Genomic DNA, 14,297 nt, shown 5'->3' on the forward strand with positions numbered 1-14,297 from the left:
GGTTTCGTGATCCTTGTGAAGTAAATATCGGGAGCATGTGTCAGACTACTTAAGAATGTATGGTAACCTACATTCTTAATGATTACAAACGTCAAAAAAGCTCGGTAAAGTGCTCAAGATGTGCACAATCCATACACGCTAGTTCATCTATTGGCGTTCTTGTGGCATGGTATTCATCCAAAGTCTTGGTATGACATACAGTGAACAGCTACCTCCACAGAGCAGAGAAATCGGGTTGACTTTAATTGGATGTTGAAAGAGCCATAGCCAGCCAGTTAGACACAGGAGAGCAGGTTACTTGAACTACCCAGACAACACTCTCTCATTGGTAAAGGCAAGACTGGCATCAGTGTCTGGTTTGTAAAGGTCTGGTTCCAAGGGGCTCCTCCAGATGAGCTGTCTTTTGGACAGGTGGCCTGAGTCCTGAGCGCACCGAGACCTCTGGGTTACTTCTCTGCTTGTATATGTCACAGTTAGGATGGAAAGCTACTGCATGTATTCGGATTTGAACTTCTGCAGTTGCGTCTGATGTTGTTTGGATAAAAAGAGCAATCAAAAAATGAACAACATTGTTGTGAAGAGGTCAAATCAACAAAATATTTTGGAGGAGCGCAGGAGAAATGGTGTGGACTGTTTGGTAACAGATAGACAGCATGCAGACTCACAACCATGCCAACAGGCAATAGAAGACAACCCTGTTGTTAAGTATAGGAGGTATGGGTAAGCACAATTTCAATTTTTTTGGTCATATGCATCGCAATTTACAAAGCGCAAAATAAAAAAAACCTGTACCTAGGTTTCCGTCCAATTATGCACATTTTCCTACCAGTGGTGGGTTTCCACTAAATGTAGTGCACACAAAATGTAATTTTTCGCTTAAGTTTTCATGTACCGAGTAAAAATATAAAGTTCACCATGTTTCCTGTGCATGTTCAAATCTAACGAAAGTTCTGTCACAAAAACTGTTTGAGTTAAATGGCAAATGGCCAAGACTGGTCTTAGCACGTACACTCTAGCCAACAGCTCGCGGATACAGATACTGATGAGAATATTATGGATAAGAGCGAGAATATTTCTATTTGTCAAATGGTAGTCAAGTATCGATCGTCCTGTCACCAGAATAAGACCCTAAATATTTATTGTAAAGGAGCATCAAGCTCCATCACCATAATTGATTTAATCTGTAGCCTAATAAACTGCACGGTTTCCTGAGTCATAGTGGAACACACACCACATCATCGAGTGACTCCAAGTTTACTTCTTGTTATTATATCAATATTTGCGCATAAATTCCACCACCATTTCTCACATGAACTAATTTTACAGACACAAAAAGATCCCATCATGTCGAACAAACAAATTCTCTGTCTGCATTTCTAAAACTGTACCGACATCTCCTGTTTCCATCACAGCTGTCGTGATTTGTTATATACCATATGACTTTACTCTCATAAAAACTGTGGATGGAAACGTGATAATTGATCAGATGTACTTTTGCACAGCTTAAATATCTCCAGTGCAGCCCCATATTTGCATTTATATGTTTTTTTCACACAAAAAACACTTTATATTTTATGAAATATATTGAACATTGTCTGTAATGCTGCAAAAATGTTGTCATAGGGAAAATAAATTGTAAGTGTTGTGTATGTTAGACATTACTTATTCAAATTGCAAGGAGATGACGGATATGATCATGATCAAAAAGCATGTTCAAAATAATTGGGAGAACCAGGTTATATCTGTATATTTAAGGAACCTGACCCATCACTGAGAGCAAACTTTAGATTGCTTACACAGCCCAACAGTGACATCTATGGATTCCCACCAAAAATACATTTACACAACGTTTACATTTGAGTAATTTAGCAGACACTTTTATCCAGAGCGACTTACAGTTAGTGCATGAATCTTAAGAGACAACTACAGTGCCTTGCGAAAGTATTCGGCCCCCTTGAACTTTGCGACCTTTTGCCACATTTCAGGCTTCAAACATAAAGATATAAAACTGTATTTTTTTGTGAAGAATCAACAACAAGTGGGACACAATCATGAAGTGGAACGACATTTATTGGATATTTCTAACTTTTTTAACAAATCAAAAACTGAAAAATTGGGCGTGCAAAATTATTCAGCCCCCTTAAGTTAATACTTTGTAGCGCCACCTTTTGCTGCGATTACAGCTGTAAGTCGCTTGGGGTATGTCTCTATCAGTTTTGCACATCGAGAGACTGAAATTTTTCCCATTCCTCCTTGCAAAACAGCTCGAGCTCAGTGAGGTTGGATGGAGAGCATTTGTGAACAGCAGTTTTCAGTTCTTTCCACAGATTCTCGATTGGATTCAGGTCTGGACTTTGACTTGGCCATTCTAACACCTGGATATGTTTATTTTTGAACCATTCCATTCTAGATTTTGCTTTATATTTTGGATCATTGTCTTGTTGGAAGACAAATCTCCGTCCCAGTCTCAGGTCTTTTGCAGACTCCATCAGGTTTTCTTCCAGAATGGTCCTGTATTTGGCTCCATCCATCTTCCCATCAATTTTAACCATCTTCCCTGTCCCTGCTGAAGAAAAGCAGGCCCAAACATGATGCTGCCACCACCATGTTTGACAGTGGGGATGGTGTGTTCAGGGTGATGAGCTGTGTTGCTTTTACGCCAAACATAACGTTTTGCATTGTTGCCAAAATGTTCAATTTTGGTTTCATCTGACCAGAGCACCTTCTTCCACATGTTTGGTGTGTCTCCCAGGTGGCTTGTGGCAAACTTTAAACAACACTTTTTATGGATATCTTTAAGAAATGGCTTTCTTCTTGCCACTCTTCCATAAAGGCCAGATTTGTGCAAAATACGACTGATTGTTGTCCTATGGACAGAGTCTCCCACCTCAGCTGTAGATCTCTGCAGTTCATCCAGAGTGATCATGGGCCTCTTGGCTGCATCTCTGATCAGTCTTCTCCTTGTATGAGCTGAAAGTTTAGAGGGACGGCCAGGTCTTGGTAGATTTGCAGTGGTCTGATACTCCTTCTATTTCAATATTATCGCTTGCACAGTGCTCCTTGGGATGTTTAAAGCTTGGGAAATCTTTTTGTATCCAAATCCGGCTTTAAACTTCTTCACAACAGTATCTCGGACCTGCCTGGTGTGTTCCTTGTTCTTCATGATGCTCTCTGCGCTTTTAACGGACCTCTGAGACTATCACAGTGCAGGTGCATTGATACGGAGACTTGATTACACACAGGTGGATTGTATTTATCATCATTAGTCATTTAGGTCAACATTGGATCATTCAGAGATCCTCACTGAACTTCTGGAGAGAGTTTGCTGCACTGAAAGTAAAGGGGCTGAATAATTTTGCACACCCAATTTGTTAAAAAAAATTGAAATATCCAATAAATGTCTTTCCACTTCATGATTGTGTCCCACTTGTTGTTGATTCTTCACAAAAAAATACAGTTTTATATCTTTATGTTTGAAGCCTGAAATGTGGCAAAAGGTCGCAAAGTTCAAGGGGGCCGAATACTTTCGCAAGGCACTGTACATATCCCATTCGTAGAAAGTACATTTTTCAACTAAGTTATCAGCAAAGTTAGTGCTATGTGCGGGCTGATTTTTGGTCCTAGTGAAATATCAGGTATAGCAACCCTATCCTTGTAATAAACCATGAAATGATGGCAACTCCTCTCCCATCAGACGAATAAGCCTAGTTCTATCATATTTCACCTTACACACAGGTCTTGTCTGGGCGGGGTCAAAGTTTGCCACAAGCGCCAGGCGCTTCAGGACATGGCGAGGCCTCTTAAGCAGTGGCTGTACAAACACAAGGAAAACCCCTACCCCACCAAGACAGAGAAGGTCCTGCTCGCCCTGGGGTCCCACATGACTTTAGTACAGGTGAGCTGAGGCAAACCACACACCCCTCAAAGCAAGGTATGGGTTTGGTCACATGGATACTACCATGGAAGAAAAAAGCAGAAGCTAGTCAGACATTTTGTTAGCTGACAAGTTGAAGTTCTGAAATTCATCAAATTAATGTTCCTTTTTTCCTTTTTTTATGCTTATGTTGCAGGTCTCAAACTGGTTTGCCAATGCCCGGCGGAGGTTGAAGAACACAGTGAGTCAGCCAGACTTAAGTTGGGCTCTACGGATCAAACTCTACAATAAATACATCCAGGGCAACGCTGAAAGAATGAGTGTCAGCAGTGAAGACACCAACTCTGAGGGTAAGAGAGACTGGGGGTAGGCTAAGCAGGGTTATAGCTGGGGATGTAACCTCAAACATTCTAAGTGTTCGTTTTAACACTCCCCAAGTGTCTATAGTGTCCCATACCACACAGAGTTAATGTTACATTTTTTTCATTTCTGTAACTCTGTAAAAAGTAGAAAATGAACACCAGCCATTAGCAAGAAATTCACTCTACAATAACACTGAAGGGTGTGAATTTATGCAGTGGTGGAAAAAGTACTAAATTGTCATACTTGAGTAAAAGTAAAGATACCTTAATAGAAAATGACTCAAGTAAAAGTAAAACTCACCCAGTAAAATACTAATTGAGTAAAAGTCTAAAAGTATTGAATTGCTAAGATGTACTTAAGTATCAAAAGTAAATGGTATTGCTAAAATGTACTTAAGTATCAAAAGTAAAAGTATAAATTATTTCAAATTCCTTATATTAAGCAAACCAGACAGCACAATGTTCTTTATTTTATTGATGGATAGCCAGGGGCACACTCACTCAGACATATTTTACAAACAAAGCATTTGTGTTTAGTGAGTCTGCCAGATCAGATGCAGTAGGGATGACCAGGGACATTCTCTTGATAAGTGTGTGAATTTAACAATTTTCCTTTCAAAATGTAACAAGTACTTTTGAGTGTCAGGGAAAATGTTTGGAGTAAAAAGCACATTATTTTATTTTGGAATGGAGTGAAGTAAAAATAAAAGTTGCCAGAAATATAAATAGTAAAGTAAAGTACAGATACCCCCAAAAATACGTAAGTAGTACTTTAAAGTATTTTTTACTTAAGTACTTTACACCACTGAATTTATGTTATGCGAAATGAACTCTCTGTGTAGTTTTTTTACTAATAGAGTTGCTGACCTTTTAACACTGCAATTGAAACTTAAAAATGTATGTTTGAGATGTTGAGCCTCTTTTGGAGACCAAAGGCAGTTGACGGAGGACCAACATTATTATTTTATATATATATTTTTTGCAGATGATGAGTGTCACTTACAAACTCCAGCTAGCCAACCAGAGCTCTCCAGGTCCTCACTTAAGAGTGTCATCAAACAGGAGAACAGGACTGATCCTGCCTTCAGTGACGACTATGTCTCTCCACCCCCCAAGTACAAGAGCAGCTTGCTGAACCGGTACATTAACGACACCCTACGACACGTGATGGCAACCCCTGATGACGTCACAAAGTCCCACCTGAGGAACCACTCAGGGTCGTTCAGCTCCAACGAGTGTGACGACGACCTCGTCTCGCCTTCTTCCTCTGAGGCAGAGGCAAACTCTCTCTACCATATGGGTAAGGGATTTCTTATTCTTTGGAGACACTTTACTTGAAATGCTGAACAAAGTCTACAGAACGCTGCCATATGCAGGATATAAGAGATGTCATATGCAGACATACTAGCTAACGTACTGTAGCTTTACAACGACTGGACTCGGTTGTGGATCAGTGACATGGCACTAGCTTACTTCAAGGGTTAATGGTAGAATATGCAGAAATAGCTCCACCATTTCCTGGTTGCTAAAATTCGAATAGTTTGCCTAATTTTAGTTTACGTGACAAAACAAGCAGTCATTATGTAGAGAATCATTGTATCGTCTAAACCAGGGATGGGCAACCCTGATGGGGGTGGGGACCACAAAGTTACATTTTATAGTTAATTTTGTACAATTCTGCACAATTTGCAATGGCGTTTAGAGAACATTTAGCTTTTTTACAGCAAGTTTGCTGCATTTCTACACATTTTGCTATGGGGCGGAGAGAAGATTTTTGCAATTTTATAACAAATTTCATGCAATTTTGCAAATTTTGAGGCGGAGGCATAGCCATGGGAAGATATTGTGCATAGGAGGGTGCTCTGAGGAGTAGCCTAAGCATAGGAAAAGATTTGGTAACAGTATCACTGCAGCCTAGAGTAAATGGAATTACATTTGCCAAAAATATATAATTACTCCTGCCTACTGTATACAGAAATAAAATTATTCAAAATACTTCACCAGAGAGCATGACTTCATTAGGTTATTTTAAAGCTTTATTGTTTCATACCTCAAGCATGTAGGCCTATGCCTAGTTGGGAGGACCTCAATTTGGGCAGCGCGAGTGGCAATAGGTCTAGCTGATTATTAAGATGCGGCTGTCAGTGAAACACAATGCATCTAAAATATGTGAAGATAATGTGTCTTCAGTATAATTGGAAATGTTGTGACAAGAAGAAGGGGAGGGGTGTGTGTGGCAAAGATATAGGCAAGTCTCTCTCCAGAATGGCTCAGCTGTCTGCTGACAGTTCTTGCACAATATTGTTTTTTGCTAATTGTTTTCCCTTTGAATGTTTATTTTCATAAATTCCCCATTACACGTCACCAGTAGTAAATTTATCGTTAGTCATTTGGTTACATTAATTTCTGTTAATGCATGGATTAAACCTCTCTAGGATAGGGGGACAGTCGCATCTCACTTGGCCAAAAGCCAGGGAAAATGCAGAGCGCCAGATTCAAATAAAATTATATAAAAACTATAACTTTCATTAAATCACACATGTAAGATACTAAATTAAAGCTACACTCGTTGTGAATTCAGCCAACATGTCAGATTTTAAAAAGTATTTTCGGCGAAAGCATAAGATGCTACTATCTGATGATAGCACAACAGTAACCAAAGAGAGTAGCATACTTCAACCCTGCAGTTGCTACACAAAATGCAGAAATAAAATAGAAATCATGCCTTACCTTTGACGAGCTTCTTTTGTTGTCACTCCAATATGTCCCATAAACATCACAAATGGTCCTTTTGTTCGATTAATTCCATCCATATATATCCAAAATGTCCATTTATTTGGCGCTTTTCAAGTCTTGCCCAACTCTCAACAGCGTTACCCTTTTCCAAGATGGCCGTATTTCTTCATTGCACAAAGGAATAACCTCAACCAAATTCCAAAGACTGGTGACATCCAGTGGAAGCGGTAGGAACTGCAAACAAATGCCTAAGAAATATCATTTCCCCATGCGAACCCAATGAACAGACAGTGACCTCAAAAATAAATCATTCTGAATGGTTAGTCCTCAGGGTTTCGCCTGCTACATAAGTTCCTGTTATACTCACAGACATGATTCAAACAGTTTTAGAAACGTCAGTGTTTTCTATCCAAATCTACTAATAATATGCATATCTTATATTCTTGGCATGAGTAGCAGGAAGTTGAAATTGGGCACGCTATTTATCCAAAAGTGAAAATGCTGCCCCCTATCCCAAAGAGGTTTTATTTAGGCCTACAGTAATTTACTGTGAAGTTGGAGTGAAAGCGTCACAACCTGCTACACTTATGAGAAACAAGTTTTGTTTGATTTCATACCATCATTTATGAGTTTTGTCAATGTTTTCATTGCATTTTGTTTGAAGCGCTCCATGTGAGCAATGAGCACATATCTGTTTTTTCTATCCTCTTAATGTTGATGGAGCGTGCGAGCATTAGCACACATAGGCTAACTGGATGTCTGATTTCTGATTGTCTGAACTCACCACTGCTAAAAAGCTGAGCTTCTCAGTAATTTTTTCAATAAAGTTAGTTTAAAAAAAATGCATCCATTGTGAACAATATTTCCTCACAGTATTTGAAAAATCTTTCCAACACTCTCCCCCTCGATAATCACCAGGCTTCGGTGTGAAAGACCAAAACGTCATGCTCCGAGTATCCCATATATCCTGTGGAAACCTCATAAATTAGCCTACCTGAACACGTTTCCTTTTGCGCAAAAACAGCTGTCTGTCCGGAGCTCACTGGTGTGGAAACTCTCAGGGTCCAGAATAGGCTAGTTGATATAATGTTGCAAGTTCGCAAGCTTAGGGCTGGACCTTCATATACAGTCATTGGGCTGGACCCAGTAAGACAGATAGAAAGGTGACAGACAGGCGGAGTATAGAGAGATAAAAGTACCTGCATTTTCATCAGGATATTTTACGTTTTTATTTGTCAGATTTATGCATTTTTACTTAGTTAACAATAGAAGTTATAGGCCTACTGCTACATTGGCCTAGGCTGTCTCATTTATTTAGCTGCCAATGGCTCATGGTGAACCAATGTGTCCATATTGCAGAGGTTGGTGCTCTAGCATTGGTGGCATTTTAACTTTTAGATGTTTATCATTTTTATTCCGATTTGTTTTATTAACCAAGTGAAAATGATTTTGAGAAACAAAAAGCACAGATATAGCATACATAGAACAGATCTACCGCTTCATAGACTTGCTTTCAATGAGAAGGTCAGATCTATAACTCACATTTCTACGTAAATTTGGTCGTGTCGCCCAAAAAGTTACATTGCAGCTTTAAGATTTGCCGCTTTAGGTTTGCAGAACTTCTGTTCATTCAGTTGGTCTTATCTGTCAATGTTGAAAGCTTTCACAACTAGGTTAGAGGGAGATATATTTGACACTTGGGTGCACTTCAGGACCTGAAGTTAGGAGCACTGCCCTAAATCAGGTTGACAACTCTAAACTCCAGAAAGGTCCTGGAACCAAAGCAACAGCTAATAAGAACTTGTGCTGAAATCTGAATCCATTGCTTATAAAATCCTTGATCTTGTTGAGCCAAAGACAAAGTAGTAGACTACTTCATTGGTCCTATGATTTCCATGATCCATATTCTAGTGTGTTGCCTCCTTGCCATGGTGGAAAATAGCAGATATCAGGGTCAATTACAGAATGTCTGAGATTTTATTGTCCCCAAGGTGAGACATGAGGACCTTTGCCAAAGTTTCTGATACAAATGGCGTTTCAATGTGGATTTTTGCTTAGACCCTGTTACTAAAGCACCACAGACTTGCTTCTGGAAGTTCAAATAATTATATCCACACTCAAAGTTGCAAGTATAGTTTCTCAAATTGGTTTATAAAGACATTACAGTATATATCACATACATTTCTTACCTCATTAGCCTATGTCACAAAATACCTAGTTTTAGGGTAGGCTACCAACAGAACATTGGTAGAACAGAACATTACATTCAGATATCAAGAAACATTTCAGATTTCTATACAGGCACACAGCAATTTTTTGGTGTGTCCCTGGAGTATTTAGAGGGTGCTTAGAGCTTCTCTGGAATGGGAGTGGAGAGCAGTGCTGAACCTTGATGCAGTCTCGAAAGAACTCAGAACGTTAACGCTTTTTTACACTGCACTGGGGAGGGGTAAAAGAGTCACTACGCCTATCTGGGACATGCTAATTAGTGTTGTTTCTTGGATGTCCAATATAACGACAGGTCATCAAACACTAAATCTGACTGCCAAGTGAAAGTCTTCAGGAAGCGTCTACACACTGGGGATCTTGACGTTGAAATATGCTGTTAAACTATAACAAGTGGTCTTTCCCTTCAAGGAGCCAGAGACTAATAAATCTTACTGGATTCATGTTTTATATGGAGTGAGGACACTGCACACTTTTTTTTACCTAGTTTGTTGCAAAATGAAAACATTCATGGTGAGACAGAAGTTCCTCGTTTTCTGATACCCTAGATGAACAGTTATACTTCTTGGTAGCTTAGTTTCAATCTCTCTCAATTAGCAACTGATTTCGATCTGTAGTGCCAATCCAGCTCTGACTAACTTTGGAGGGCAAGTGAAAACTCTCTGCCCTGCATCCCCTTGAAGTCCAGGGTTGTGCAACACTACTTTATGAGTTCATGACTTCTATGATCAGAATGGTAATGTTATTTTCAGAGTAAGCCAAGGAATTTCATATTTGTTGTAGTTGATGTCCCAGGTCAGACTTGGTCTGAGAGATGCTAACATGATTTTTAAGGTCTTGTACAAAACACTATTTCAGTCAAATGAATGGATAATTCTTGTAAAATACGAATAAAAATATATATAAATGACGCAGAGACAAACACAGCAGAGTACAATTTCCCCATAATGATTTACATGTGCATTTTTATTTAGTAATAGGTTTCCAGAAAGTACTGTTTTTTTTTTTTAAAACATAAATGTCAGAACCACCAAAAAAGAGTAGAGACATTCAGTAGCAAAATGTGAGAGGCGTCAAATGATTTATTGTCTGCCTATAGTTGCTCTTGGCCTGGGCCTTGTTATAGAAATTGTTTCAGGCAGCGAATATTGAAAGCGGCATTTTGTATGCTCGCAATTGGCCTCTAATTTTCCTGCTCATAGCTCCCTGAAGAGAAATATATTTTGGTCCGTCTGACTTGTCTCAACAAAACAGATAGCCATACTGCTGTGTTCACATGAAAAACGTGTGAGCAAACATGCAAATCAACACACTATTTCTTACTCATTTATAAACCGAATCATAAAAAATGATGATAACACCCAAACTATAAACAAAGTGCATTTTGTAGATTGATAAACCAACATTTGAGCTCAAATCAATATGTTTAGTGGAACCAAAGACACCCAGAAGGTGAGACACTGCCACTAAACATCCATAGAGGGAGTATTACAGTGCATGTCGCTCATTCACACAATACTCCCATACACATTTCTATGATGTATGATGATCTGCAGTCCTCAGCCAAACATAAAGGGAGAGGGCAGAGGGTGGATTGAAAAACAGTGAAATAACTTTATGGATGCAAACGAGCTCTGGAGACCTGGAAACAGAGTGTCTGCATTCATGACACTTGCACAGATATTGTATTTTTCCATCTGAAAAGGCACAGGAGAAACATAATTGCATTTGTTTTGGCCGGAGTGCTTATGAGCAGCCAGACTGGAGTACTTCAGTGAGTTAAGGCCCTCTGGCGCAGTTAAAGTGCACATGTGCACACACACACACACACACACACACACACACACACACACACACACACACACACACACACACACACACACACACACACACACACACACACACACACACACACACACACACACACACACACACACACACACAAAAATACTGTAATGCACACAGAAACTGAAAAATATGAATAGAGAACACAATGCCAAAAAACACTCATACATAGTACCAGTCAAAAGTTTGGACACACCTACTCATTGGTTACTACATCATTCCATATGTGTTATTTCATAGTTATGATGTCTTCACTATTATTCTACAATGTGTGCAAACTTTTGACTGGTACTCTATGTAAATAAATATTTGCGAAGTATAGGTTCCAGAAAACTCCATACTTTATCATTAATTGACCTTTCCTGTACAATAAATGTAAGTCTGGCTTTTTTCTATCCATGTTTTCAGACACAGTGAACTATGCATCAACTAGATGTGACAGGTAAGAGTATGTTTGTTTGTTTGTTTATGGACCCCTTCTATCCAGTGTACCATTCTTTATAGCGAGTATAAGCGCTCTAGATGCATAAGAAAGAAGACATATTCACTTCACAGTCCGGCATAAAGAATTAGTATTATTCATAAACATGTAATAATGCAACCTTTCGTTGTGGCACACCCACATTGGGATGAGCAAATAATGGCAGTCTAGGCAGATGCATTTCTATGGCTGTTGTCTGTTAGTAGGAAGTGTCCCTGGCGTGAATGATGATTTCATCTTGGGGAGTGTGCATTAATGATACGGTCTAGGCTCTAAATCTCTAAATCTCTCCTTTATGTCATTCGCAGTGAGGGGAAGAGTGAGAGAGGCCAGAGGAGGGAGGAGGCAGAGTGGAGAGAGATCCACGCTGCCATGGCTCTGACTAACTTGGCCCAGGGGCAGTGCTGCGCCACAGGGACTACCACCACCAGCTGCATCATCCAAAAGTCCTCCCACATCTCAGAAATAAAGACTGTCAAAGTGTCCCTGCCAAACAATGTCTAGACCACTCCGGGGTGATGTTTCTCTTGATCTAGCCTTCCCCTCCGCCAATCATAACCTTAACCATTAGTGGGGAAAACTCTAAACTGACCCAAGATCAGCATCTAGGGACAACTTTACCCTTCATCGTCTGGACCAGGGCCGCTCTGGTCCCTTGAATTACATATAATTTATATAAGAAGTGTTTACACCCTCATGTTAAATGGTAGTAAGGAAAAAATATATAAAATACTATGATGGAATCAATTTAACACTTAAAACCAATGTAGAGTGAAGACAATAATAACCAGTGTTGGCCAGAGTTACATAAACTCTGAAAATGTTAAAAGTGCACTATGCCATTTTCTGGTTTACTAATACTTCACCTAATTTCAGTTTGTGACAAAACAAGCAATTATAGTGTAGAGAATCATTGTACCATCTAAACAGCTGTGAAATATATTTTCCATATCCAAAAGTATTGTATTTTCAGATGTTTGAAGTTTATACAACACTGAAAGTAAAAGATACAAAAGCTAAACTTAACCTTAAGCATAGAAATAGTGCACATACAACAGATATACTGCTTCTTAGACTTGCTTTCAATGAAATTACAGATACATTAACTCCCATTTTTATGTGAATTCGGTTGAGTAGCCCAAAAAGTTACATATAGCCATTTTTAAAAAGCTTACACTTTCAAAGGTATAAACATGTATTGTGGGGCAATAGACAGTGTCAATTTTAATAATTTAAGAGTTGTGAAAGAGAAATCTGAAAGGACAAATGGTTACCATGATGTAAATGTAATTATTAGATCAATAGTTCTGTAGCAGTAATGCATAATAATGTGCTATTGAAATCATGAAAGAATATAGCAGCAAATTTCAGAGTAAAAACAGAACTGAGGATTTTATAACACAAAATACCCGTTTTGGAAACCTTTCCTTTGGTAGTCTCACCTCATGGTCTGGGTAACACTGTTTTGCTTAGTTTCTCGCAGTTAACATTGCCCAAGTAACCACATAGCTTTACATTTGCTTAAAAGTGCAGTAGACACCGTGTTGATTCTTGTTTCTTTAGAATGCTGCTGGCTAGGGGTTTTTCATCCAGAAACCAGAAACCAACAAGATAACCTACATTAAGCCAGAAGCCTACAAGAAAACATATATTGAACCTGCCGAAAAGATCATAGTTCTTTCCATTAACCACACTATGCCTTACAGTATTCTTCTGAATCAGTATTTCTATCGGCTGGTAGATGGTGACATGTTTTGGGTCAATGTGTGTATTTTTCTATTGTAACCATGATATTTGTTTGATTACATGAGAACTATATTTTTCACTATATACTGTATATACTGTATAACCATTTTCTATTTTTCTCAATGACTTAATTTATATTAACTTTAGGAGACTGGATTTGTATCCTAGGCAAAACTATTATCACAACGTAGAGGTGGAAATACTTTGAATGAACTGCAACTATTTGAATAAATACTTAACTTAACTCTTGTTAATCCTATCCTACTATATATGTCACAAAAAATGATGACACATGCATTTTGTTCTTTGCTCAAAAACCACTTGTGTCTTGGTCTTATAGAATGAGTTTTAAGGCTGCACAATCATATAACATCTGCTAGTATTGGCTGGATGAAGGACATGGGAAGCCTTTGACATCTGACAGAGCGGACTTATCGTGTTCTATTTGGGAAAATTCTCCTGACACTGAACATAAGCACATAATCATACACTGGGCTCTGAGACGACTCCCTAAAACATAGTTTAGTAGTATTTTCCACTGGTCCCTTTCTCAATCAATCAATCAATCAAATGTATTTATAAAGCCCTTTTTACCATCAGCCGATGTTGCAAAGTGCTATACAGAAACCCAGCCTAAAACCCCAAACAGCAAGCAATGCAGATGTAGAATGACGGTGGCTAGGAAAGACTCCCTAGAAAGGCCGTAAACCCAGGAAGAAACCTAGAGAGGAACCAGGCTATGAGGGGTGGCCAGTCCTCTTCTGGCTGTGCCGTTTGGAGACTATAACAGAACATGGCCAAGATGTTCAAATGTTCATTGATGACCAGCAAAGAAAGAAAGAGAGAGAGAAAGAAAGAGAGCAAGAAAGAAAGATAGAAAAAGAGAGATAATTAGAGCATACTTAAATTCACACAGGACACCGGATAAGACAGGAGAAATACTCCAAATGTAACAGACTGTCCCTAGCCCCCGAGACATAAACCATTGCAGCATAAATACTGGAGGCTGAGACAGGAGGGGTCGGGA

At 39.0% G+C, this 14,297-nt stretch overlaps 1 pseudogene; it reads left to right on the top strand.

Annotated features, from left to right (window-relative positions):
• Window positions 1–620: 620 nt before the first annotated feature.
• On the top strand, window positions 621–12,236 carry LOC112259578 (annotated as a pseudogene).
• Window positions 12,237–14,297: the final 2,061 nt, after the last annotated feature.

The sequence above is a fragment of the Oncorhynchus tshawytscha genome, linkage group LG10 (genome assembly GCF_018296145.1).
Source record: "Oncorhynchus tshawytscha isolate Ot180627B linkage group LG10, Otsh_v2.0, whole genome shotgun sequence".
Taxonomy (NCBI): Eukaryota; Metazoa; Chordata; class Actinopteri; order Salmoniformes; family Salmonidae; genus Oncorhynchus; species Oncorhynchus tshawytscha.